A 22,787-nucleotide genomic window follows, 5' to 3' on the forward strand; every position below is an offset into this window, starting at 1 on the left:
CAGACGGTCCAGGACAGATTAGACCACATCCACCCTCTTCATTACCTTATGGCATGTAGAGTAGTGTTGAAAATAATACCCCCAAACCCGCCCAGGACACCCCCACTAAAAATAAGCATTCAAATTACAAAGTGTAAAGAAAAATAAAAATTATGATCATTTACCTTTGGTGTTGGGCAACTATGTGAAGAGAAGGGTGAGTGACAACCATAAAATGGGAACATCTGTCAGAATCCGCTGTCAGAAGAGGTTTCAACACCCACCCCCGACAGAACTTGGGTCATGTTCCGGTGAAAATGGGGGACATCAAGTCTGAGTGGACCATATTCCTTGCCTCCATTGCTGAAATTGCCGACTGCAACTGTGGTCGTAAATTAGTTAGTGCCTATCGTGGCGGTAATCCCTGAACACATTGTTGGAGAGCATTGTAGATGGATGCCATCGAGCTGAAGAATGAGTATTAGTGGGCATTTTTGGCCTGTGGGACCCTTGAGGGAGCCAATGGGTACCAGCTGGCCAAGCAGAACACAGCATTGGCGGTCACTGAAACAACAACTCAGGCATAGGAGGAAATTGGTGAGCACATGGAGAAAGACTTCCAGATGGCTTCGAGAAAATTCTGGTCCGCCATCCAGCATTGTAAGCAGTGCACCATCAACATTGTTTATAGTGGGAATGGGGCGCTGCTGACCTCAACTAGGGACACTGTGAGTCGGTGGGAAGAATACAGTGGTACCTCTACTTACAAAATTAATTTGTTCCGGAAGTCAATATGTAACGCGAATTACTGGAGTGGCTCCAACGACCATAGACAAACTCCTTCTGGTTTTGAAACACTTGGGAAAATAAAGACAATTATGACTCTGTTCCATGTTTTCCTGAAGTTTGAACTCCGGTTTTCCTCCCACATACCCCAAAAAAAAAAAAAAAATGCATTGATTGGAGACTCATTCAGTTCTGGTGTGGCTTAGCCAGTCTCCAGCCCTAAACCCAATAGAAAATCTTTGGAGGGAGCTGAAACTCTGTGTTTCTCCGCGACAGCCCAGAAGCCTGTCTGATCTAGAGAAGATCTGTGTAGAGGTGTGGGCCAAAAGCCCTCCTGCAATGTATGCAAACCTAGTGAACAACTACAGGAAACATTTGACCTTTTGAATTGCAAACAAAGGCTAATTTAACAAATATTAACATTGGTTTTCTTAGGTGTTCAAATACTTATTTGCAGCTGTATCACACAAATAAATCGTAAAAAAATTTTGATTTGGGGATTTTTCTTTTTAGATTATCTCTCACATTGGACAGGTACCTACGATGAACATTTCAGACCCCTCTATGATTTCTAAGTGGGAGAATATATCAGGGTGTTCAAACACTTATTTTCTTCACTGTAGGAGAGCTTCTCCTGTTTAAGTAAATACAAAAGTGCAAGGTAAAAAAATACGTAAAAATCCATCCATCCCTTTCTTCGCCGCTTATCCTCACGAGAGTCGCGGGGAGTGCTGGAGCCTATCCCAGCTGTCAACGGGCAGGAGGCAGGGTACACCCTGAACTGGTTGCCAGCCAATCACAGGGCACATTGAGACAAACAGCCACACTCACAATCACACCGAGGGGCAATTTAGAGTGTCCAATTAATGTTGCATGTTTTTGGAATGTAGGAGGAAACAGGAGTGCCCAGAGGAAACCCACACAGAAACGGAGAGAACATGCAAACTCCACACAGGCGGGTCCGGGGTGGAACCTAGGACCTCAGAACTGTGAGACCAACGCTTTACCAGCTGAGAGACCGTTCCGCCCATACATAAAAATAAATAGACATTAAGGAGAACACGTAATAGGTAGTCCTCAAAATGTTGAAAATCTGTCTTCCTTGACATATTGATCAACAGTACAGCCTAATGAAAAATGAGAGTTCAGGATGGTAATGGCGCTAAAAAAAATTAGTTTCTCTTTCTGTTTGTCTTTGCTTTTGTGCATCTGTACCACAAACAGTTGTGACCCAGGGTGTGTAATGTCCTTAATAATGTCCTGAGCTCTACTGAGGCACCAAGCAGAGTAAATGTTTGAGAGAGTTAACAGAGTTAAGAAGGCAGCCAACTATTTTCTGTGCTGCTTTAATTGTCCTCTGAAGCCTTGTCCTTGCTTCAGTGCAGTTCCCATACCAGAAAGAGACACAGTACATCAGCAGGCTGTCGATGAATGACCGGTAGAAGGCCCGTCACGACATTGTCTCTAGGTCGTGTTTCCTGAGTACTTCGAGGAAGTGAAAACGTTGTTGTACCTTTTTAATACCCGCTGAGATGTTGTCTGTCCAGGAGAGGTCCTCAGAGATTAAGATTCCCAGGAACCTGAATGTGTGGATTCTCTCCAGGTTCAGTTTTGTTCTTCCTGAAGTCCACAATGATTTTTTTAAGAGATTAGCGCCAGCTTGTTGTTTGAACACCACGCTGTGACTTTCTCTTTGTAGGCTGACTCATCTCCCTTTGAGATCAGCCCGACCCCTGTTGTGTCGTCAATGAGTTTGAGGATGATGTTCTTTTTGTGGACTGGGTTGCAGTTGAAGACACAGAGACTGTATAGGAAGGAGCTTAGCACACAGCCCTGTGGTGAGCTGATGCCCTGTGTGCGGGTGGAGGAAAAGTGGAAACCGATTCTCATAGTCTGGGGAACTGTTGGCCAAAAATAGCTAGGGATGACTGCTTGGACCAATAAGAGGTTGAAGATCTTGCAAAAGATGCTGGACAGATAGCATTTACATGCTCTGAGCACCTTGCTTGGTTCTCTGTCCGGGCCAGCGACCTTCCTTGGTTTCATGGCCAAGAGCACACGCCTCACATTGTAATCCTGGTTTCTGAGTGGGGAGTTATTTGAGCCTGGTTGGGGAGGGGGGAGGAATAGAGCCTGGTTGGGGAGGGGGGAGGACTGGAGCAGCTGAGTGATTCTGTGATGATCCAAAGTGAGCAAAGAAACTGTTGAGCTCCCCTGCCATTGACTTGCTTGTGTCTCCTGGTGTCACATCACAGCCTCTAAAATTTGTGAGGGTTTGTAAACCCTGCCCCACCTCCGGTGGTCTGTTGCTGGCAGGGTCAGACTCTGTCATCCTCCTGTAGTCCATTTTGGCATTTTTAATGCCCTTTTTTCAATTCAGCTCGAGCTTTTGGTGTGAAGAGCTCTTTCATCTGAACGTATTCATACAAAACCTGATATAGTCCACTACACTCCCAGTCTGTTTGTTGGAAGCAGTTATTTTGGCAAAATCATAAGCAAGGAGACATTCTTCTCTTTGTTGATTTTTATTACAAAAGAAAGGAAATTCTTTGCAAAACATACCACTACACTAAAGATCAGACTAAAAGTCCTTTGATGATTTCAAAGTGAAAGAGACTGAAAGAGAAAAAACAAGACAAAACAGGACAGTTATGTATGTCCAGCTGTATACACATGGAGCCAGTAAAAACAACATCAAATGAGGAACAGCCTGACCATGAGAACTAGAACCAGATAGAAGAAGATAAAACCTGTTAAAGTTGAAGGTATAATGAATAGAGCTAATATTCGTTGTATATACAAAACATAAATCTGCCAACACACAGTCCTGAAGTTCACTGAGTGTGGTCTCTTGCCAGGTTGTTAAAGTCTTTGTAGTGGGCCTGGATCTTTGTCTGAGGGGGTGTATGACGGAATGAGAATCATGGAGATATGGTTGGACCAATGTGGGGAGAGGAGTGGTTCCGTAATCATGTTTAATGTTGAAATACTCATGTTCTAAAATTGTTCCACCTCTTGTTGGATATTTGACATGCTGGTGGAACTTTGGAATTACAGTCTTTAGATTGGTCTTGTTAAAAGTCCATCCATCCATCCATTCTCTACCGGTTCTCCGGGTGGGTCGCGGGCAAAGTACCTTCAACAGGGATACCCAGACTTTCTTGTCACCAGCCACTTCTTCCAGCTCTTCTGAATGGATCCTGAGGCGTTCCCAGGCCAGCCGAGAGACAGAGTCTCTCCAGAATGTCATGGGTCGTCCCCAGGATCTCTTTCCAGTTGGACATAGCAGGAAAACCTCACCAGGGAGGCGTCCGGGAGGCATCCGGATCAGATGCCCCAGCCATCTCATCTGGCTTCTCTCAATGCGGAGGAGCAGTGCCTATACATTGAGCCCCTCCTGGATGACCAAGCTTCTCACTCTATCTCTAAGGGAGAGCCCGGACACCCTGCGGAGGAAACTCATTTCGGCTGCTTGTATCCGAGCTCTTGTTCTTTCGGTCACAACCCAGAGCTTGTGCCCATAGGTGAGGGTAGGAATGTAGATTGACTGGTAAATTGAGAGCTTTTCCTTTCAACTTAGCTCCTTCTTTACCACAACGGACTGATACAAAGTCTGCATCACTGCAGACGCTGCACTGATCAGTCTGTCGATCTCCTGCTCCATTCTTCCCTCACTCGTGAACAACACCTCAAGATACTTAAACTCCTCCACTTGGGTTAGGATCTCATCCCCGACCCGAGAGGGCATGCCAACGTTTTCCAACTGAGGACCATGGTCTCAGATTTGGAGGTTCTGATTCTCATCCCAGCCGCTTCACACTTGGCTGAGAACTGTTCCAGTGAGCGTTGGAGGGCACGGCTTGATGAAGCCAACAGACTCACATCATCTGCAAAGAGCAGAGATGTGATGCTGAGGCCACAAAACCGGACACCCTCTACACCTCGGCTGCGCCTAGAAATTCTGTTCATAAAAGTTATGAACAAAATTGGTGACAATGGGCAGCCTTGGCAGAGTCCAACAGTCACCGGAAACGAGTCCGACTTATTGCCGCCAATGCGGACCAAACACTGAAAGCGGTCCTACAGGGCCCGAACAGCCCGTATCAGGGGGCTCGGTACCCCATACTTTCGAGAAAAAAAAACAAAAACAAAAAACACAATACTGCCCGAGGGACATGGTCAAACGCCTTCTCCAAGTCCACAAAACACATGTGGACTGGTTGGATGAACTCCCATGCACCCTCGAAGGTCCTGCGGAGGAACTGGTCCCCTGTTCCACAGCCAGGACGTAAACCACATTGCTCCTCCTGGAGCTGAGATTTGATTTCCCGACGGACCCTCCTCTCCAACACCACTGAATAAGACCAAACCAGGGAGGCTGGGGAGTGTGATCCCCCTATAGTTGGAACACACCCTCCGGTCCCCCTACTTAAAAAGAGGGAACCACCACACCAGTCTGCCAATCCAGAGGCACTGTCCCCGATGTCCACGCGATGATGCAGAGGTGTGTCAACCAGGACAGCTTCACAACCTCCAGAGCGTTCAGGAACTCTGGGCAAATCTCATCCACCCCTGGGGCCCTGCCACCAAGGAGCTTTTTAACTGCCTTGGTGACTTCAACCCCAGAGATAGAAGATCTCGCCTCAGAGAACTGAGATTTAGCCTCCTTGTGGGTGGCGTGTTGGTGGGAGTTGAGGTTTTCAAAGTATTCTCGCCACTGACATACAACATCCGTCAGCAGTGCCCCATCCTCGCTATACAAAGTGTTGTCGGTGCACTGCTTCCCCTCCTGAGACACCGAATGGTGGACCAGAGTTTCGTCGAAGCCCTCCTGAAGTCGTTCTCCATTGCCTCACCGAACTCCTCCCATGCTTGGGTTTGTGCCTCAGTGACCACCAAACCTGTATTCCGCTTGGCCAGCCAGTACCTTTCAGCTGCCTCAGGAGTCCCACAGGCTAAAAATGCCCGATAGGACTCCTTCTTCAGCTTGACAGCATCCCTTACTGTTGGTGTCCACCAACTTGTTCTGGGGTTGCTGCCACGACAGGCACCGAGCACCTTAAAGCCACAGCTTCTGTCGGCTGCCTCAGCAATGGAGGCGCGAAACATCGTCCACTCTGACTCACTGTCCCCCACCTCCCCTAGAACATGAGCAAAGTTCTTTCGGAATTGGAAATTCCTTCTAACGGGTACCACCATCGGAGCCAACTCACCAACAGGTGGTGATCAGTTGACAGCTCCACCCCTCTTTTCAGCGGAGTGTCCAAGACATGCGGTCGCAAGTCTCATGACATGACTACAAATTCAATCATCGAACTGCAGCCCAGGGTGTCCTGGTCCCAGATGCACATGTGGACACCCATATGCCTGAACATGATGGTGTTCGTTATGAGCAATCCCTGTTGAGCACAGAAGTCCAATAGAAGAACAGCACTTGGGTTCTGATCGAGGGCGGAGGTGGGGCGTTCTTCCTAATCGCGCCCTTACAGGTCTCACTGTCATTGCCCACGTGAGCATTGAAGTCCCCCAGTAGAATGATGAGGTCCCCAGAGTTAGCGCTCTCTAGCACTCCCTCTAAGGACTCCAAAAAGTGTGGGTACTCGAAACTGCTCTTTGGTGCAAAAGCACAAACACCAGTCAGGACCCATCCCCCCACCTGAAGGGTGAGGGAGACTACCCTCTCATCCACTGGGATAAACCACAATGTACAGGCCCTGTACGGGGGGCACTGAGTATACCCACACCTGCTCAGCGTCTCTCACCGTGGGAAACTCCAGAGTGGAACAGAGTCCAACTCCTCTCAAAGAGGAGTGGAACCAGAGCCCAAGTGGTGCGTTAAGGCAAGTCAACAATATCTAGTCGTAACTTCTCGACCTCAGGCACCAACTCGGGCTCCCTCCCGGCGAAAGAGCTTACATTCCATGTCCCTCGAGCTAGTTTCTGTTACCAGGGATCAGATCCCCAAAGGCCCCCGCTTTTTGCCACCGCCCAGCTTACATTGGACCCAACCCCTATGGCCCCTCTCACAGGTGGTGAGCCCATGGGAAGGTGGACCCATGTTACCCTTTCGGGCTGTGCCCGGCCGAGCCCCTTGGGTGCAGCCCCAGCCACCAGGTGCTGGCCTTTGAGCCCCACCTCCAGGCCTGGCTCAAGAGGGATCCCCGGTGACCCGCGTCTGGGAAAGGGAATCCAAGATTTAATTTTTGTATTCATCATCGGGGTTTTGGAGTCGTACTTTTTGCCATGGGTGACCTTACCAGAGGCATGAAGCCCCAGACAACTTATAGCTCATAGTATCATCAGGACACACAAACCCCTCCACCACGATAAGATGACAGCTGAAGGAGGGGCTTGTTAAAAGTCAATGCCAATAATATGAGCGTCTTCAGCGTCAGGCCGCTGCTGTTTTTTAATGACCTTCAGTGGAGGCCCCGTAGCTCAGTGGTTAGAGCACTGGTTTGGTAAACCAGGGGTTGTGGGTTCGTATCCCACTGGGGCCTCTTTGGGGCCTCCACTCCCTGAGAAGGGTTGCGTCAGGAAGGGCATCCGGCGTAAAAATTGTGCCAAACATATATATGCGTTCATCTGAGATGATGCGCTGTGGCGACCCCGAAAGGGACAAGCTGAAAGAAACACACAGTGGGACAGAGAGCACAGCGTTAGCCACTGGTGGGATGTAAACAGCCATGATGATGGCTATAGTTAGCTACCTCAGGAAATAAAAGGGCCATCATTTAATGGACATGTACTCAATATCAGGTGAACTCTGTTTTCTCAATAATCAAGCTGTTTTTGCACTCGTCATCATTCACATGGCCAGAGAGCCCCCCACTTCTGCTTTTACCAGGGTCTTCAGTAGAGAGTGCGAGCTGCAAACTGCACACTAGCATTGGGAATGTTTGTATGAAGCCAGGTCTCCGTTATAACACGGGACGCAGAAGTCACACACACAGCAAATCTGTAATTCCAGATTGATTTTGTCCATTTAGTTGGCGATGTATGTGGCATTGGTGAGGTACAGGCTTGGAAAAGGTGGCCTGTATGGATTGTTCTTTGGCCTTAGCAGGAAACCGGACTGACGGCCCCACTTGTGCTTTTTCTCCATCCTCCCCCTGCACCGCTTCGCCGGCCCGACAACTGTCCACAGCGAACACAGTGGCCTCGCATCTGGAATGTTGTTTGTGCTGGTTAGGTCAAGTTGCTTGAAAGTGTTATTTTATGCCATTATCCCAAGTCCCAAAGTCAGTCAGTCAAAGTCACAGGGATTGCTGGAGCCTATCCCAGCTGATAACAGGCAGGAGGCAGGGTACACCGTGAACTGGTTGACAGCCAATCGCAGTGCACATCAAGACAATCGCACTCACAATCACACCGAGGTGCAATTTAGAGTGTCCAATTAATGTTGTATGTTTTTGGGATGAGGGAGGAAACCGGAGTGCTCAGAGAAAACCCATGCAGGCATGGGGGGAACATGCAAACTCCACACAGGCGGGCCCGGGAATTTAACCCGGGACCTCAGAACTGTGAGGCCAATACGTTCCAGCTGATCCATCGTACTGCCTTAATACAAATCTAACTATAAAAATTTGATGGAAAAGTTAAAAGCAAAATTAAAATGTTTCAGGTCGAATTCAATATTTAGTTAATATGCAAATCCACACTGCCAGGTACAGCAAGTACCAAAATAAAAGCAGTCTGTTTTTAGCATGAAATAACATGATGAAAAAAACAAACTGTACTGAGAAATGGACTCTTGGAAATCTACTATCCTTCCCTAAAATAACAAACAAGCAATTGAAACTTTGACAAGTACTTTGAGTGTTTAGTGTCTCTTTTCTGAAGAAGTGTCGTGTGGAAGTTGGGGGATGGGAGCAGTGGAAGGAGTGCAAAAAAAAAGAGAAAAAGCCAGAGACTGATGCTTCCCAGTGGCCTGCCTCCATCAGAGTCCTTGAAAAGACTGAAACAGAAAAAAAAATTTTACTGCTGCTGTGGTTATTTTTTTACCCTGGCACAGACACTGATGCCTGGATTAGACAAGAAGACAAATTTGGTCTTTACTGATTACACTGGAAGACTACTGCCATGAAATATTAGAGTATCTCGGTCAAGCAGTACTACCCAACTTTTATTCCAATAACAACTGCATTCCGTCTTTTACTATCACTGAGCTTTATTCTTTATCCAAATTCTGTTGGAGAGGCGGAACCAGAAAAACGTGTGTCCGGTTAACAACAGCAAGCGATGCGCTATTCAAGATACACAATATTATTGGTCGACGTTGAGGTGCCCTGTCAGAGTTATCATCAACTTGGAAGATGTCCCCAAAAAATTCAAACATAGTTGACTTTTATTTTTATCATCATAGAGCTATTATAGGGCAAGATTGTTGGTCATGGATTGTGTGACTCTAAAAGACATTTTGTTGTTCCCTACAAAATATGTCAGGCCCAAAGTAGGAAAATGGCTGCAATGGCTAATTGGGTCAATATCGAGGTTAAAATGCTGTGGTCCAACGTATATGTGAGGCAGATGGTGGTGGCTGTTACCCAACTAGATTTGTTGATTAAGAAAGGAGGCTGAGGTCCTGCCAGTGAGAATTTCTGAAGGGAGTAGCGTCTTATTGTAGCCGCACCCATCTATTTGTGGCAAAGTGGCACTTACTTCTAAATATGACACAAAACGCTCAAAGTACTTGACTACTTCTTTTTTTTTTTTTTTTGAGGCGGGCTGCAGCCCCACAACATCCAGAGCCATTAAGGACTCTTGGCTAATCTCATCCACAGCTGGAGTCTTGCCACCGAGAAGCTTTTTAACCAACTCGATGACATCAACCTCAGGGATAGGAGAGCCCAGCTCAAAGAACTTAAACTCTGCTTCATCATGTGAAGGTGTGTCAATGGAATTTAGAAGGGCTTTGAAGTATTCTCTTGTACGACTCATAACATCCCAAGTCAGGGTCAGCAGCACGTCAACCTCATTACGCACAATGCTGATGGTACCGCTTGGTGGACCAGGATTTCCTCAAAGCTCTCTTGAAAACATTCTCCATGGCCTCACCGAACTCCTCCCATGCCCAGGTTTTGGCCTCAGCAACCACCAAAGCTGCATTCAGCTTGGCAAGTCAGTACCCATCAGCTGCCTTAGGAGTTCCACAGCCCAACAATGCACGCTAGGACTCCTTATTCAGCTTGACGGGATCCCTAACCGTTGGTATCCACCAACATGTACGGGGATTGCCGCCACGACAGGCACTGACCACCTTACGGACAAAACTCCGGTCGGCTGCCTCAATAATAGCGGTGGGGAAAATAGTCGACTCAAACTTAATGTCCCCCACCTCTCCTGGAACATGAGGAATGTTCTGTAGGAGGTAGCGGTTGATACTCCTTCTAACAGGGAAATCTGCCAGCCATTCCCAGCTTTGGGCCTGCCACGTTGGACCGGCATCTTCCCCCACCATCGGACCAAACTCACCTTCAGGTGGTGATCAGTGACAGCTCTGGCTGAACATAGTGTTCATAATGGACAACCCATGATGATTAGGGAAATCAAGTAACAGAACACCCCAATGGGTTCTTATTGAGGGCGGGCTTGCTTCGCTAGCACATCTTTCCAGTCCTCACTGTCACTGCCCACGCGAGCATTGAAGACTCCCAGCAAAACAATGAAGTCCCCCAGCAAAACAATGAAGTCCCCACCGGGAGCGCTCTCCAGCATTCGCTCTCAGGACTCCAAAAGGGTGGGTACTCTGAACTGATATTTGGTGCATAGGTGCACAGTGAAGACCTGTCCTCCGCACCCTAAGGCAGAGAGAGGCTGCCCTCTTGTCCACCAGGGTGAACATTAATGTATAGACGCTGAGCCATGGAGCAATAAATATATCCACACCAGCTTGGCGCCTCTCACTGTGGGCAATTCCAGAGTGGAACAGAGTCCAACCCCTCAAGAGGTCTGGTACCAGAGCCCAAGCGATGTGTAGGGGCAAGTGTGACTTTAGTCAGAATTACTCAAGCTCACATACCAGCTTGGGCTCCTTCCCTGCCAGAGAGGTGACATTCCACATCCCTAGAACCAGTTTCTGTAGCTGGGGATTGGATTGCCAAGGCCCCAGCCTTTAGACACCAGCCAGCTCACTCTGTACCCAACGCCTCCCACAAGTGGTGAACCCATGGGACTGGGGACACATGTTACCTTATTTGAAATGGTGCATATGTACTGTTACTAAAAGATGGTGTTTGATCAAATCACAGTAATTAAAGGCTGATGTCCAAATTTTATTCAAGGTCTTGTAAGGGTTTATAAGTGACCAGTTGAAAGTTTGTTTGTTTTTTTAAGACGTGCAGAATTCGTAATAAATTTCATTCTGGTTTATATCAAAAACATCACTGTTACTGCCCGGCAGACTCAGATAGGTTGCACTATAACCTTCGAGTGCAGTGGTATGAACAACTTACTGTTTTAATAACTGTCCATCTTAAATGGAAGTTGCTCCACTATGGCCTGGCAGTTGGCAGTTCTCGTGGATCTGGCTCATAAAATTGAATTAGTCAACTAGCAACCCTCTTGCTCCTGTCTCGTCTGTGCCCGATCCGCGCCATCCACTTCTTGCTCCTGTTGTTGGCGCCCAGTCCCTGGTGACCACCTGTCAGTCATACGCTCTGGCAGCGGCGCTCAACCGGAATCTGCCTCCTGCGCTTGCTCTCTTGGCACCTGATCTGTGGATGCAGTCTCTCTCTCTGGTATTGGCACTTAACCTACAGCCAACGCTTCTTGGTCCAGCTTCGGCAACTCATGACCAGCGGCTGCTCCCCTGTTCTCTCTTCGGTTGCAGTGCCTTGCCCCCAGCTTCCGCCTCTCGCTCTTACACCACCGGTGGTGGTTTGCCTGCAGCCACCACCCTTCGTCCTTGCCCCAACAGTGGCTGCGGGCAAGGCACTTCCGCCGAAGCGAGAACAATGGAGCGGCCCCTAGTTGTGAGCTGCCAAAGCAGGAGTGAAAAGTGTGTTCACCCAGCTTTGCTGTTGTTAATCAATACAGAATTGAATATCGTATTGTTTGTTTTGTATAGGAGTTTACCATCAATCCACCCATCCGTCTCCTGCTTGTCCAAGTAACGTAACCGGGGCAGTAGCTTTAGAATTGATTTTTTTCACCCCTTACCTCACCCACTTCATTCAGCTCTTCTGGGGAGATCCCGAGGCGTTTCCAAGCCATCGAAGAGATGTACTCTCCAGCATTTCCTTGGTGGTCTCCGGGGTCTTTTTCCAATGGTACATCAGGGAGGCATCCGAATTAGATACCCTATCTGTCTCTATGCATAGGTGGAGCGGCTCGACTCCCGGATAACCAAGGTTCTAACCCTATCTCTAAGGGAGAGCCAAGACACTCTGCACAGGGAACTCATTTCAGTTGCTTATAGCCAGGATCTTTGGGGATTGTCTCCAGCATTCTCGTGAACCTCATGAGGATAAGTGGCTCCGAAAATGGATGGATGGATGGATGTATTATTTTGATATAATTTGGTAGGTCAGATTGAAATAGTGACCAGGCCAGATATGTCCATAGTTTGCCCACATCCGAAGACCATTGCATGATTTGCCGCTTTCAGCTGCTCCCTTTGCAGAATTGTCATTGCACTGGTCTACAAGTGTGAACCGTAAATTGGTAAGGGCACTCTGTATAAGCTTAACATAATGTGGGGTGTATATGCCCTGTAACTGCTCTAAATGCTAGAAGTCTACATCTTTACACAGCTCTGACTCTTATAAGTAATAGTTCCCTATCAATTGAATGTTTATTGTTCTTTATCTTTCTTTATTGTTCACCCTTCTCCCAATATACTCACTCTCTCACCTCTGGACATGTCCAAACCATCGAAGTCTGCTCTCTTGAACCTTGTCTCCAAAACATCCAACTTTAGCTGTCCCTCTAATGAACTCATTTCTAATCCTCATGTCCAAACCATCGAAGTCTGCTCTCTTGAACCTTGTCTCCAAAAAATCCAACTTTGGCTGTTCCTCTAATAAGCTCATTTCTATTCCTACCCAACCCGCTCACTTCTAGTGAGAACCTCAAGATCTTAATTTCTGCCACCTCTGGATGTTTTATAAATTTTCCCTTGATCCTAGAAGTGACACTTCTGTCACAAAACACACCAGACACCTTCCGCAAGCTTTTCCAACCTGGTTTGACCCGTTTATTCACTTTCTTACCACACTCACGATTGCACTGGTATGTTGATCCAAACTATTTTAAGTCATCCACATTTGCTATCTCTTCTCCCTGGAGTCTCATTCTTCTGCCTCCTCATCTCTCATTCACGCACATATATTCTGTTTTACTTCAACTAATCTTCATTCCTCTCCTTTCCAGTGCATGCCTACATCTTTCTAATTGTTCCTCCACGTCCTCCCTGCTTTCACTAAAGATCACAATGTCATCTGCAAATGTCATGGTTCAAGGAAATTCCAGTCCAGCCTCAACTATCAGCCTATCCATGACTTTAGGTAACCGGATGGGACTCAGAGCTGATCCCTGTTGCAGTCCCACCTCCACCTAAAATTATTTTGTCATACCTACAGCACACCTCACCACTGTTCTGCTGCTCTCGTACATGTCCTCTACTATTTTAACATATTTCTCTGCCACACCAAACTTAAGCATGCAGTACCACAGTTCCTCTCTTGGTATTCTGTCATAGGTATTCTTCAGATCCACAAAAACACAATGTAGCTCCATCTGAACCTTCTTTGTACTTTTCCACTAGCATCCTCAAGGCAAATAATGCATCTGTGATTCTCTTTCTAGGTATGAAATCTTTAAATGAATGTTCATATTTGTTTGTCAAAGTTTGAAGCCGGATGCCCTTCCTGATGCAACCCTCTGCATTTATCCAGGCTTGGAACTGGCCTCCAGATTGCACTGGTTTGTGCCCACATATGGCTGCGTTACAGTGTCACACCGAATCAAAATCAACACACCACAGCATACAGAACAGCACAACCAGCATACAACAAAATAACCAAATGACAGCCAAAGAATGAATCGTTAGAAAATGTGCACTTCAAATCCTAATTACATGTTTACTGTAGCTCCACAAAGGACATCCAGCCTCCCAGTGGTACAACATTATGCCATCTTAAACATAAAGTAGCATGCGTGCATGCTATTTAAAAACAATAATTCCACAAATCGTGTTTGGAGGAATACGAATGATGAGTTCCATCCCAAGAACACTATCCCTACTGTGCAGCATGGTGGTGGTAGCATCATGCTTTTTTTTTTTTTCTCAGAGCATTTAAAATGGGTTGTGGCTGGGTCTTTCAACATGACAATGACCCGAAGCACACAGCCAGGAAAACCAAGGAGTGGCTCCGTAAGAAGCATATCAAGGTTCTGGCGTGGCTTAGTCAGTCTCCAGCCCTTCACCCAATAGAAAATGTTTGGAGGGAGGTGAAACACTGTTTCTCAGCGACAGGCTAGAAGCCTGTCTGATCTCGGGAATGTCTGTGTAGAGGTGTGGGCCAAAATCCCTCCCTGCAATGTGTAAAAACCTGGTGAACAACTACAGGAAACATTTGACCTCTTTAATTGCATCCAAAGGCTACTGTACCAAATAACATTGGTTTTCTCAGGTGTTCAAATACTTATTTGCAGCTGTATCACACTAATAAATCATTAAAAAATTATACATTGCAATTTCTGGATTTTTCTTTTTAGATTATCTCTCTCACATTGTACATGCACATACGATGAAAATTTCAGACCCTTCCATTATTTTAAGTGGGAGAACTTACAATATAGCAGTGTCTTCAAGTAATTATTTTCTTCACTGTATACAGTGCCTTGTGAAAGTATTTAACTTTTCAACCTTTCATCACATTTCAGGCTTCAAACATAAAGATATAAAATTTTCATTTTTTGTCAAGAATCAACAACAAGTGGGACACAATTGTGACGTGGAATGAAATTTATTGGATATTTATAGTTTTTTAATGAATAAAAACCTGAAAGTGGGCCGTGCAATATTATTTGTCCCCTTGCATTCATAATTTGTAGCACCACCTTTTTTGCAATCACAGCTGCAAGTCACTTGGGGTATGTGTCTCTCAGGTTTGCCCATCGAGAGACTGAAATTATTGCCCATTCTTCCTTGACAAGCAGCTAGGGCTCAGTGTGGTTGGATGGAGAGCATTTGTGAACAGTAGTGTGTGTGTGTATATATATATATAAAAAGAGAGAGAGAGAGAGAGAGAGAGAGAGAGAGACACTATATAAATCAAATGTATTGTATAAATTATATAATTCAATTGTATATTTTATAAATAAAGAATCTACGGAAACAACAAACTGAACTCTTCATTTCAACATACACATACACACATTTTTGTTTTGAACTGATTGTGAACTAATTTTTTTCGATCTATTTAAATAAATGTATTTTATATATATTTCAGATTTAGATGTTACATTTAGTATTTGGATTTAAAAAAGTGACTCGGGAATTCACACCATTTATTTTTAAACAGTGTTTGAAATGGAATATAACAAAATGTTGCTCTCCTTTCCAGTGTGAGCTGCTTTATTAACGGTATCCCACAAGCAGAGGTCCGCAGCCTAAGTTTAATTTTTAATTGGAAAGCATATCTACAAACGCTTTGCCTCAATCAAAATAACATTTCCATCTAATTTAGAGGAGAAAGATTTTTTTTTCCTTTACTTTAGACACTGATGGATCCTACAGTATGATACAATTATTTTCCCAATATGCTCTTTTCTTTCTTGCACTCTACATGCAGTCAACTCGCTACCTTCTTCTCTTACCCATTACTCCTTTTCTATCCAGTCCATCCACATTAGGTCTATGGCTAATTTTTCCTTCCTTACCTCCTGTGCCCCAATAGCAGTGTAACATTTTACCCAGGCCATGAATTTTACATGATTGTTCATCTCTGGAGCAAGAAGCCTCACTCAACACCACTCTCACACACTCACAAATCACACTGTGCGCACTGTGGCTACACTCTCCTCCCCACTCATTAAATTTTTCGGTTAAATAAATGTTTCAGGTAGATTTTTGTTTCCTTTTTATAGTGGACATACCATAACTTGCAGGCTTACAAACTCAGAGATCACTCTAATAGCCATGGCTAGAGCATGGCCCAGTGCAAGTTGTGGATAATTAAGAGGACAAAGGCAGGGAAATCAGGTTGTGGAGGAAAACAAAATGGAGGTCAGACATTAAAAGGAGGGAGTTGAAAAAGACACAACCTCGCCAGCTTGTCCATGCCATTTACTTATGCAATTGCTCTCGATGTGGCGAATGAACGTACGATTTGGTGCAATTTACAATTTATTTTGTCATAATTTTATCTAAATATAGTCTACAGCCTTATTTATTGTAGTAATACTGTGCACTGCTGTATGTCGTTATGATTTACAAATAATTCTCCTCCATGCATCATCCTTGTTCAAGCAACAACCAAAACCCCGTCTTAATTCACATTAATATTTATGCAAATGGACGGCACGGTGGATCAGCTGGTAAAGCATTGGCCTCACAGTTCTGAGGTCCCTAGTTGAATCCCGGCCCCCCTATGTGGAGTTTGCATGTTCTCCCCATGCCTGCGTAGGATTCCTTTGGGCACTCTGATTTCCTCCCACATTCCAAAAACATGCAACATTAATTGGACACTCTAAATTGCCCCTATGTGTGATTCTGAGTGCGGGTGTTTGTCTCAATGTGCCCTGCAATTGCCTGGCAACCAGTTCAAGGTGTACCCTGCCTCCTGCCTGTTGACAGCTGGGATAGGCTCCAGCACTCCCCGCGACCCTCGTGAGGATAAGCGGTGAAGAAAATGGATGGATGGATTTATGCAAATAACACTGAAAAGGTGAAAATTTATGGTTGATTGTTTAAAGTCTAATATTATGTCTGCCCCATCCTGTTCTTGGGATACAATTTCCTTGTGATTTATGAATATTTTGATATTCAGCCCAACAACAACAAAAGTAAATGCTGCAGTTGCATTTTACGTTAGTGACTTCAACCAAGTACCACTCACATTTCCATCCCTTTTTTGCTGAACATGCAACCAATTCAGGGTGTTCCTCGCCTCTTACCCAAAGATAGCTCTGATAGGCTCAAGCACTCCAATGACCCTTGTGAGGATAATCGGCTCAGAAAATGGAAGGATGGATGTTGCAGGGCCCTTTTAAATACATTTTCAATCTAACAATACAAACAGGGATTATTCTTACCATATTTTCCAGATGACCAACTGTTACTTTTTTTTTAAACAAATCAAATTCTTAATAAATTTAATTCTGGTTTCCATCAAAAACATCACTGTTACTGGCACCATGAAAGTTTGAAAGGACGTGTTAAACCTTAAGGCTTGGGGCCCGGGGGCCAACCCCGTCTTAATATGAATGATTAATGTTAGAGTGGCCCACAAGTTTAATATGAATGACACTTGTTGTATTTGGAGCTGGACAAACCAATTACTGTGGCTCTGGAGGGCGGGACATCCACTGAGTTTATTGTGTATTCACGACATTAAACAAGGGCTCGAGACACACTCAAGATCAGTATGTCCAGTGCCTCACCACCTTAACACGCTTGTGTGGTCAGTACGTCTAATGCCGCACCGCATTCACTCGCTCGCTCAGTACGTCAGCCTCACCCCCTTCACTCGTTTGTGTGCTCATTCATTCCTCCAATCAACTGGGTGGAGGAGGAGGTGTGAAGCCGCTGACTCCGATCATCCATGTGGACGCCTGTAAACACGGAAACTTGAACGCGACACTGACTCCAAGTGCAATTATTGCACAGCCCCAAACATGTCTTTTTCAAAGCCTGCAGTGAAGAGAAAGGTCGGTGATGAGTGTCAGGTTTACGCAACCGATGACAGTTGAAGAAGAATGTCAGAAATTACATCAGCAGTGTGCCAGGTTCCCGCAACCTAGGAGATTTAAAGTACGCTTTCTCAAGGAAGGAAGACAAGAGGAACTTTTGCTCATGAGGAGAACATGGGATGTATCTCTCTCTCACTATCTCCAACCCATTTTATTCACATCCCCACGTCTCATCTTTTTATCTAGTTAGGGCAGTCCGAAACATAACAAACACAGAAAATGCAATAGACAACATAACCGTAAGCATGTGTGTGACAGGCAATGCAAATGTGAGTCAAAAAACAATGTGACTAAAACTTGCACTGAGAAAGTTGTGGTGCACAAGGAATACAATGTGGAATGATATTACACAACTAGGCATGCTGAGGAGTATGAAAAATACCAGGGAGATGAGATAGTCCACCAGGTTGCCAACCTTAAAACAGGTCTACTAAGGCAACAAGGTTTTTTTCAAGAACGCAACCAAATAGAATAATGCAGAAGTTGAAACCATATATGTGGTCAGTGAGATGATTGCTAAAGCAGGAAAGCCATTCACAGATGATGAATTTGTCAGAAAGTGCATGTTACAGGCTGCACATATTTTCCGTCCAGAAAAGAAATGTCAGTTTAGCAACATCAGGCTTTCTGCCAACATTGTGGCAGAGTGCATTTCCGACATGTCAAGTGACATTTATGATCTATTGTGTGAGAAAGCAAAATGTTTCAGTGTATATTCAGTCACTCCTGATGAAATCACAGACACTGCCCAACTCGCGATATATGTCTGAGGTGTTGATGACAATTTTGAAGCAGTGGAGGAGTTGCTCACAGTAATTACAATGCATGGTCAGAGCACTGCTCAGGAGATATTTTACCAGCTGTCAGATGCTATTGAGAATGCCGGTTTGCCATGGAAAAGGTTTGTTGGAATGATAACTGATGGAGCTCCATCAATGCCTAGGAGGAAAACTTGACTGGTGGCACTAGTTCAAAAGAAACTGGTCGAGGAAGGTATGGAAGAGGCCATAGCTCTGCACTGCATTATCCACCAGCAGTCCCTTTGAAGCAGATGCCTGAAGTTTGACAATGTGGTGTCTGTCTTGGTGAAATGTATAAATCAAATCAGATCCAGGGGCTTAAAGCACAGAAGCGTCCATGCTTTTTTCTTTAGTTTTTTTTCTTCTTAGAGGAATTGGAGTCAGAATATGAGGATATTCACAGCATCCCAGATAGAGAGAGAGAGAGAGTTGTGATTGGTGCAGATTGTAATGATGATGAAGAGATGGGCAAGTACGTCATTCAGGAAACGAACTTTGTGGGACTTTGCAAAAAGGATGGAAATGGCTGTAGAGAGCACTTTTTTTTCCAGAAGAGGCAGGAACATAGAGTGACTTACAAGAGTGGAGGTAAAAGCACACAGGTGAACTATATTGTGCAGACGATAAAATATGAAAGAGGTTACTGACTGTAAGGTAGTGGTAGGGGAGAGTGTAGCTCTACAGCATAGGATGGTGGTGTGTAAGATGACTCTGGTTTTGGGTAGGAAGATTAAGAAGGCAAAGGTAGAGCAGAGAACCATGTGGTGGAAACTGAGAAAGGAAGGATGTTGTGCTGCCTTTCAGAAATAGGTGAAACAGGCTCGATGGACAGGAGGAGCTCCCAGAAGACTGGAGTACTACAGCCAAAGTGATCAGAGAGACAGGCAGGAGAGTACTTGGTGTGTGTTCTGGGAAGAAAGGGGAGAATGAAACTTGCTGGTGGAACCTCGAAATACAGGAAGTCATGTAAGGAAAGAGATTGGCGAAGAAGAAGCGGGACACAGAAGACTGAAGAGAGGCAAAAGGAATACATTGAGATGCGATGTAGAGAAAAGGTAGAGGTGGCGAAGGCTAAACAAGAGGCATATGATGACATGTCCACCAGGTTGGACACGAAAGACGGAGAAAAGGCTCTCGACAGGTTGGCCAGAGAGAGGGATAGAGATGGAAACGAATTGCAGCAGGTAAGGGTGATTAAGAATAGCGATGGAAATGTGTTGACTGCTGCCAGTACTGTGCTAAAAAGATGGGAAGAATACTTTGAGAAGTTGATGAAGAAAATGAGAGAAGGCAGAGTAGAAGTGTGAAAGACCAGGAATTGGCAATGACAAGTAAGGGGGCAGTTAGAAAGGTGTGGCAAAGAATGAAAAATGGAAAGGATGTTAGTCCTGATGACATACCTGTAGAGGAATGGAAACAATTTGGAGATGTGGCTATGGAGTTTTTGACCGACTTATTCAACAGAATATTAGCGGGCGAGAAGATGCCAGAAGAATGGAGGAAAAGTGTACTAGTTCCCATTTTTAAGAACAAAGTCGATGTTCAGAGCTGTGGGAACTATAGAGGAATAAAGTTGATGAGCCACACAATGAAGTTATGGAAAGAGTAGTGGAGGCTAGATTCAGGACAGAAGTAAGCATCTGTGAGCAACAGTATGGTTTCATGCCTAGAAAGTGGATCATAGATGCATTATTTCCCTTGAGGATGATAGTGGAAAAGTACAGAGAAGTTCAGAAGGAGCTACATTGTGTCTTTGTGGATCTCGAGAAAACACTTGTCAGAGTACCAAGAGAGGAACTGTGGTACTGCATGCACAAGTCTGGTGTGGTGGAGAAAGAATAGTACAGGACATGTATAAGGGCAGCAGAACAGTAGTGAGGTGTGCCCGAGCAGGGAACAGGTGGAGGAACAATTAGAAAGATGGAGGCATGCACTGGAAAGGAGAGGAATGAAGATTAGCCAAAGTAAAACAGAGTATATGTGCGTGAATGAGATGGGAGAAGGTGGAAGAGTGAGGCTCCAGGGAGAAGAGTTAGCGAGGGTGGACGACTTTAAATACTTGGTCAACAATCCAGAGGAGTGTGGTAAGGATTTGAAGAAAGAGGTCCAAGCAGGTTGGAACAACTGGCAGAAGGTGTCTGGTGTATTATGTGACAGAGGAGTCTCTGCTAGGATGAAGGACAAAGTTTATAAAACAGTGGTGAGGCCAGCCATGATGTACAGATTAGAGACGGTGGCACCAAAGAGACAACAGGAAGCAGAACTGGAGGTTGCAGAAACAAAGATGTTGAGGTTCTCTCTAGGAGTGAGCAGGATGGATAGGAATAGAAATGAGCTCATTAAAGGGACAGCCAAAATTAGATGTTTTGGAGACAAGGTTCGAGAGAGCAGACTTCAATGGTTTGGACATGTCCAGAGGCGAGAGAGTGAGTATATTGGTAGAAGGTCATTTACCTTCTCCGAGCATGCTTTGCAGCATTCTTGGAGGCAGCAGTGCCGTAAAGCATGCTAGTTCGTTTGCTGTGGTTTGATCAATGGGGAATGCAAGGTTCTTCTGCTGATAGATATGAAATGCAGTTCTTACTTGATGTTTCAAATGGTATATTACTTCTTCTTTTCCTTTCAGCTTATTAGGGGTTGCCAAACTGTGCCTGCTTTTTACATCGAAGCCTATCTCCTGCATCTTCCTCTCGAACACCAACTGCCCTCACGTCTTCCCACACAACATCCATGAACCTTACCTTTGGTCTTCCTCTTGCTCTTTTGCAAGACACCTCCATCCTCAGCACCCTTCTACCAATATACTCACTCTCTCACATCTAGATATGTTCAAACCATCAAAGTCTGCTCTCTCGAAGCTTGTCTCCAAAACATCCAACTTTAGCTGTCCCTCTAATGATCTTATTTCTGATCCTATCCAACCTCCTAACTCCTAGAGAGAACATCCACATCATCATTTCTGCCACTCCCAGCTCTGCTTCCTTTTGTCTCTTCAGTGGCACTGTCTCTAATTCGGACATCATGGCCGGTGAGGTGCCTTGCATCCCAGGAGAGACTCTTCTGTCACGTAACACACCAGACACCTTCCGCCAGATGTTCCAACCTGCTTAGACCCATTTCTTCACTTCCTTACCACACTCACCGTTGCTCTGAATTGTTGATCCAAAGTATTTGAAGCCGTCCACCCTCGCTATCTCTTCTCACTGGAGCCTCACTTTTTCCCTCCCCCCCTCTCATTCACGCACATATATTGTTTTACTTCGGCTAATCTTCATTCCTCACCTTTCCAGTGCATGCCTCCACCTTTCTAATTTTTCATTCACCTGCTCCCTTCTTTCACTGCATATCACAATATCATCTGTGAACATCATGGCCCCAGAGGATTCCATTCTAACATCATCTGTCAGCCTATCCATTTCCACAGTAAACAGGAAGGGGCTTTTTGTGAGGAGTAAAATTGTTCTTTTTAGATCCAGGGACTCAGTTTGTGAGACTACCCCCCAAACTGAATCAACGCCACAGTACACAGTGAAGACAGTGAAGCATGGTGGTGCAAACATCATGATATGGGCATGTTTCTCCAACAATGGTATTGGTCTTATTTAGCGCATCATAAATCGCTTTACATATACAAAATATAGTTACGAAATGAATTTGTTCCGAAAGTAATTTTGTCATGGGAATTTTTCGGAAGTAGAAGAACTTTTTATATGTAAATAGCCTAACCTGCTCCAAGTCCCCCAAGGCTTGAGTCGAAGAGGGAGGCGTGAATGACCTGAAAGTGGAAATGATTAGTAAGGGTGAAGTTAGAAAGGCACTGAAATGAATGAAAAATGGAAAGACAGTTGGTCCTGATGACATACCAGTGGAGGTATGGAGGTAATTTGGAAAGGTGGCTGAGGAGTTTTTGACCAACTTATTCAATAGAATACTAGCAGTAGAGAAGATTCCAGAAGAATGGCGGAAAAGTGTGCTAGTCCCCATTTTTAAGAAGAAAGGCGAATTTCAGAGCTGTGGAAACTATAGAGGAATAAAGATGATGAGCCACACAATGAAGTTATGGCAAAGAGTAGTGGAGGCTCGACTCAGGACAGAAGTAAGTATCTGTGAGCAAAGAGTATGGTTTCATGCCTAGAAAGAGTACCACAGATGCACTATTTGCCCTGAGGATGCTTGTGGAAACGTACAGAGAAGGTCAGAAGGAGCTACATTTTGTCTTTGTAGACCAAGAGAAATCCCATGACAGAGTACCAAGAGAGGAACTGTGGTACTGCATGTGCAAGTCTGGTGTAGTGGAGAAATATG

The sequence above is a fragment of the Syngnathoides biaculeatus genome, chromosome 11, assembly GCF_019802595.1.
Source record: "Syngnathoides biaculeatus isolate LvHL_M chromosome 11, ASM1980259v1, whole genome shotgun sequence".
In the NCBI taxonomy this organism is placed as follows: domain Eukaryota; kingdom Metazoa; phylum Chordata; class Actinopteri; order Syngnathiformes; family Syngnathidae; genus Syngnathoides; species Syngnathoides biaculeatus.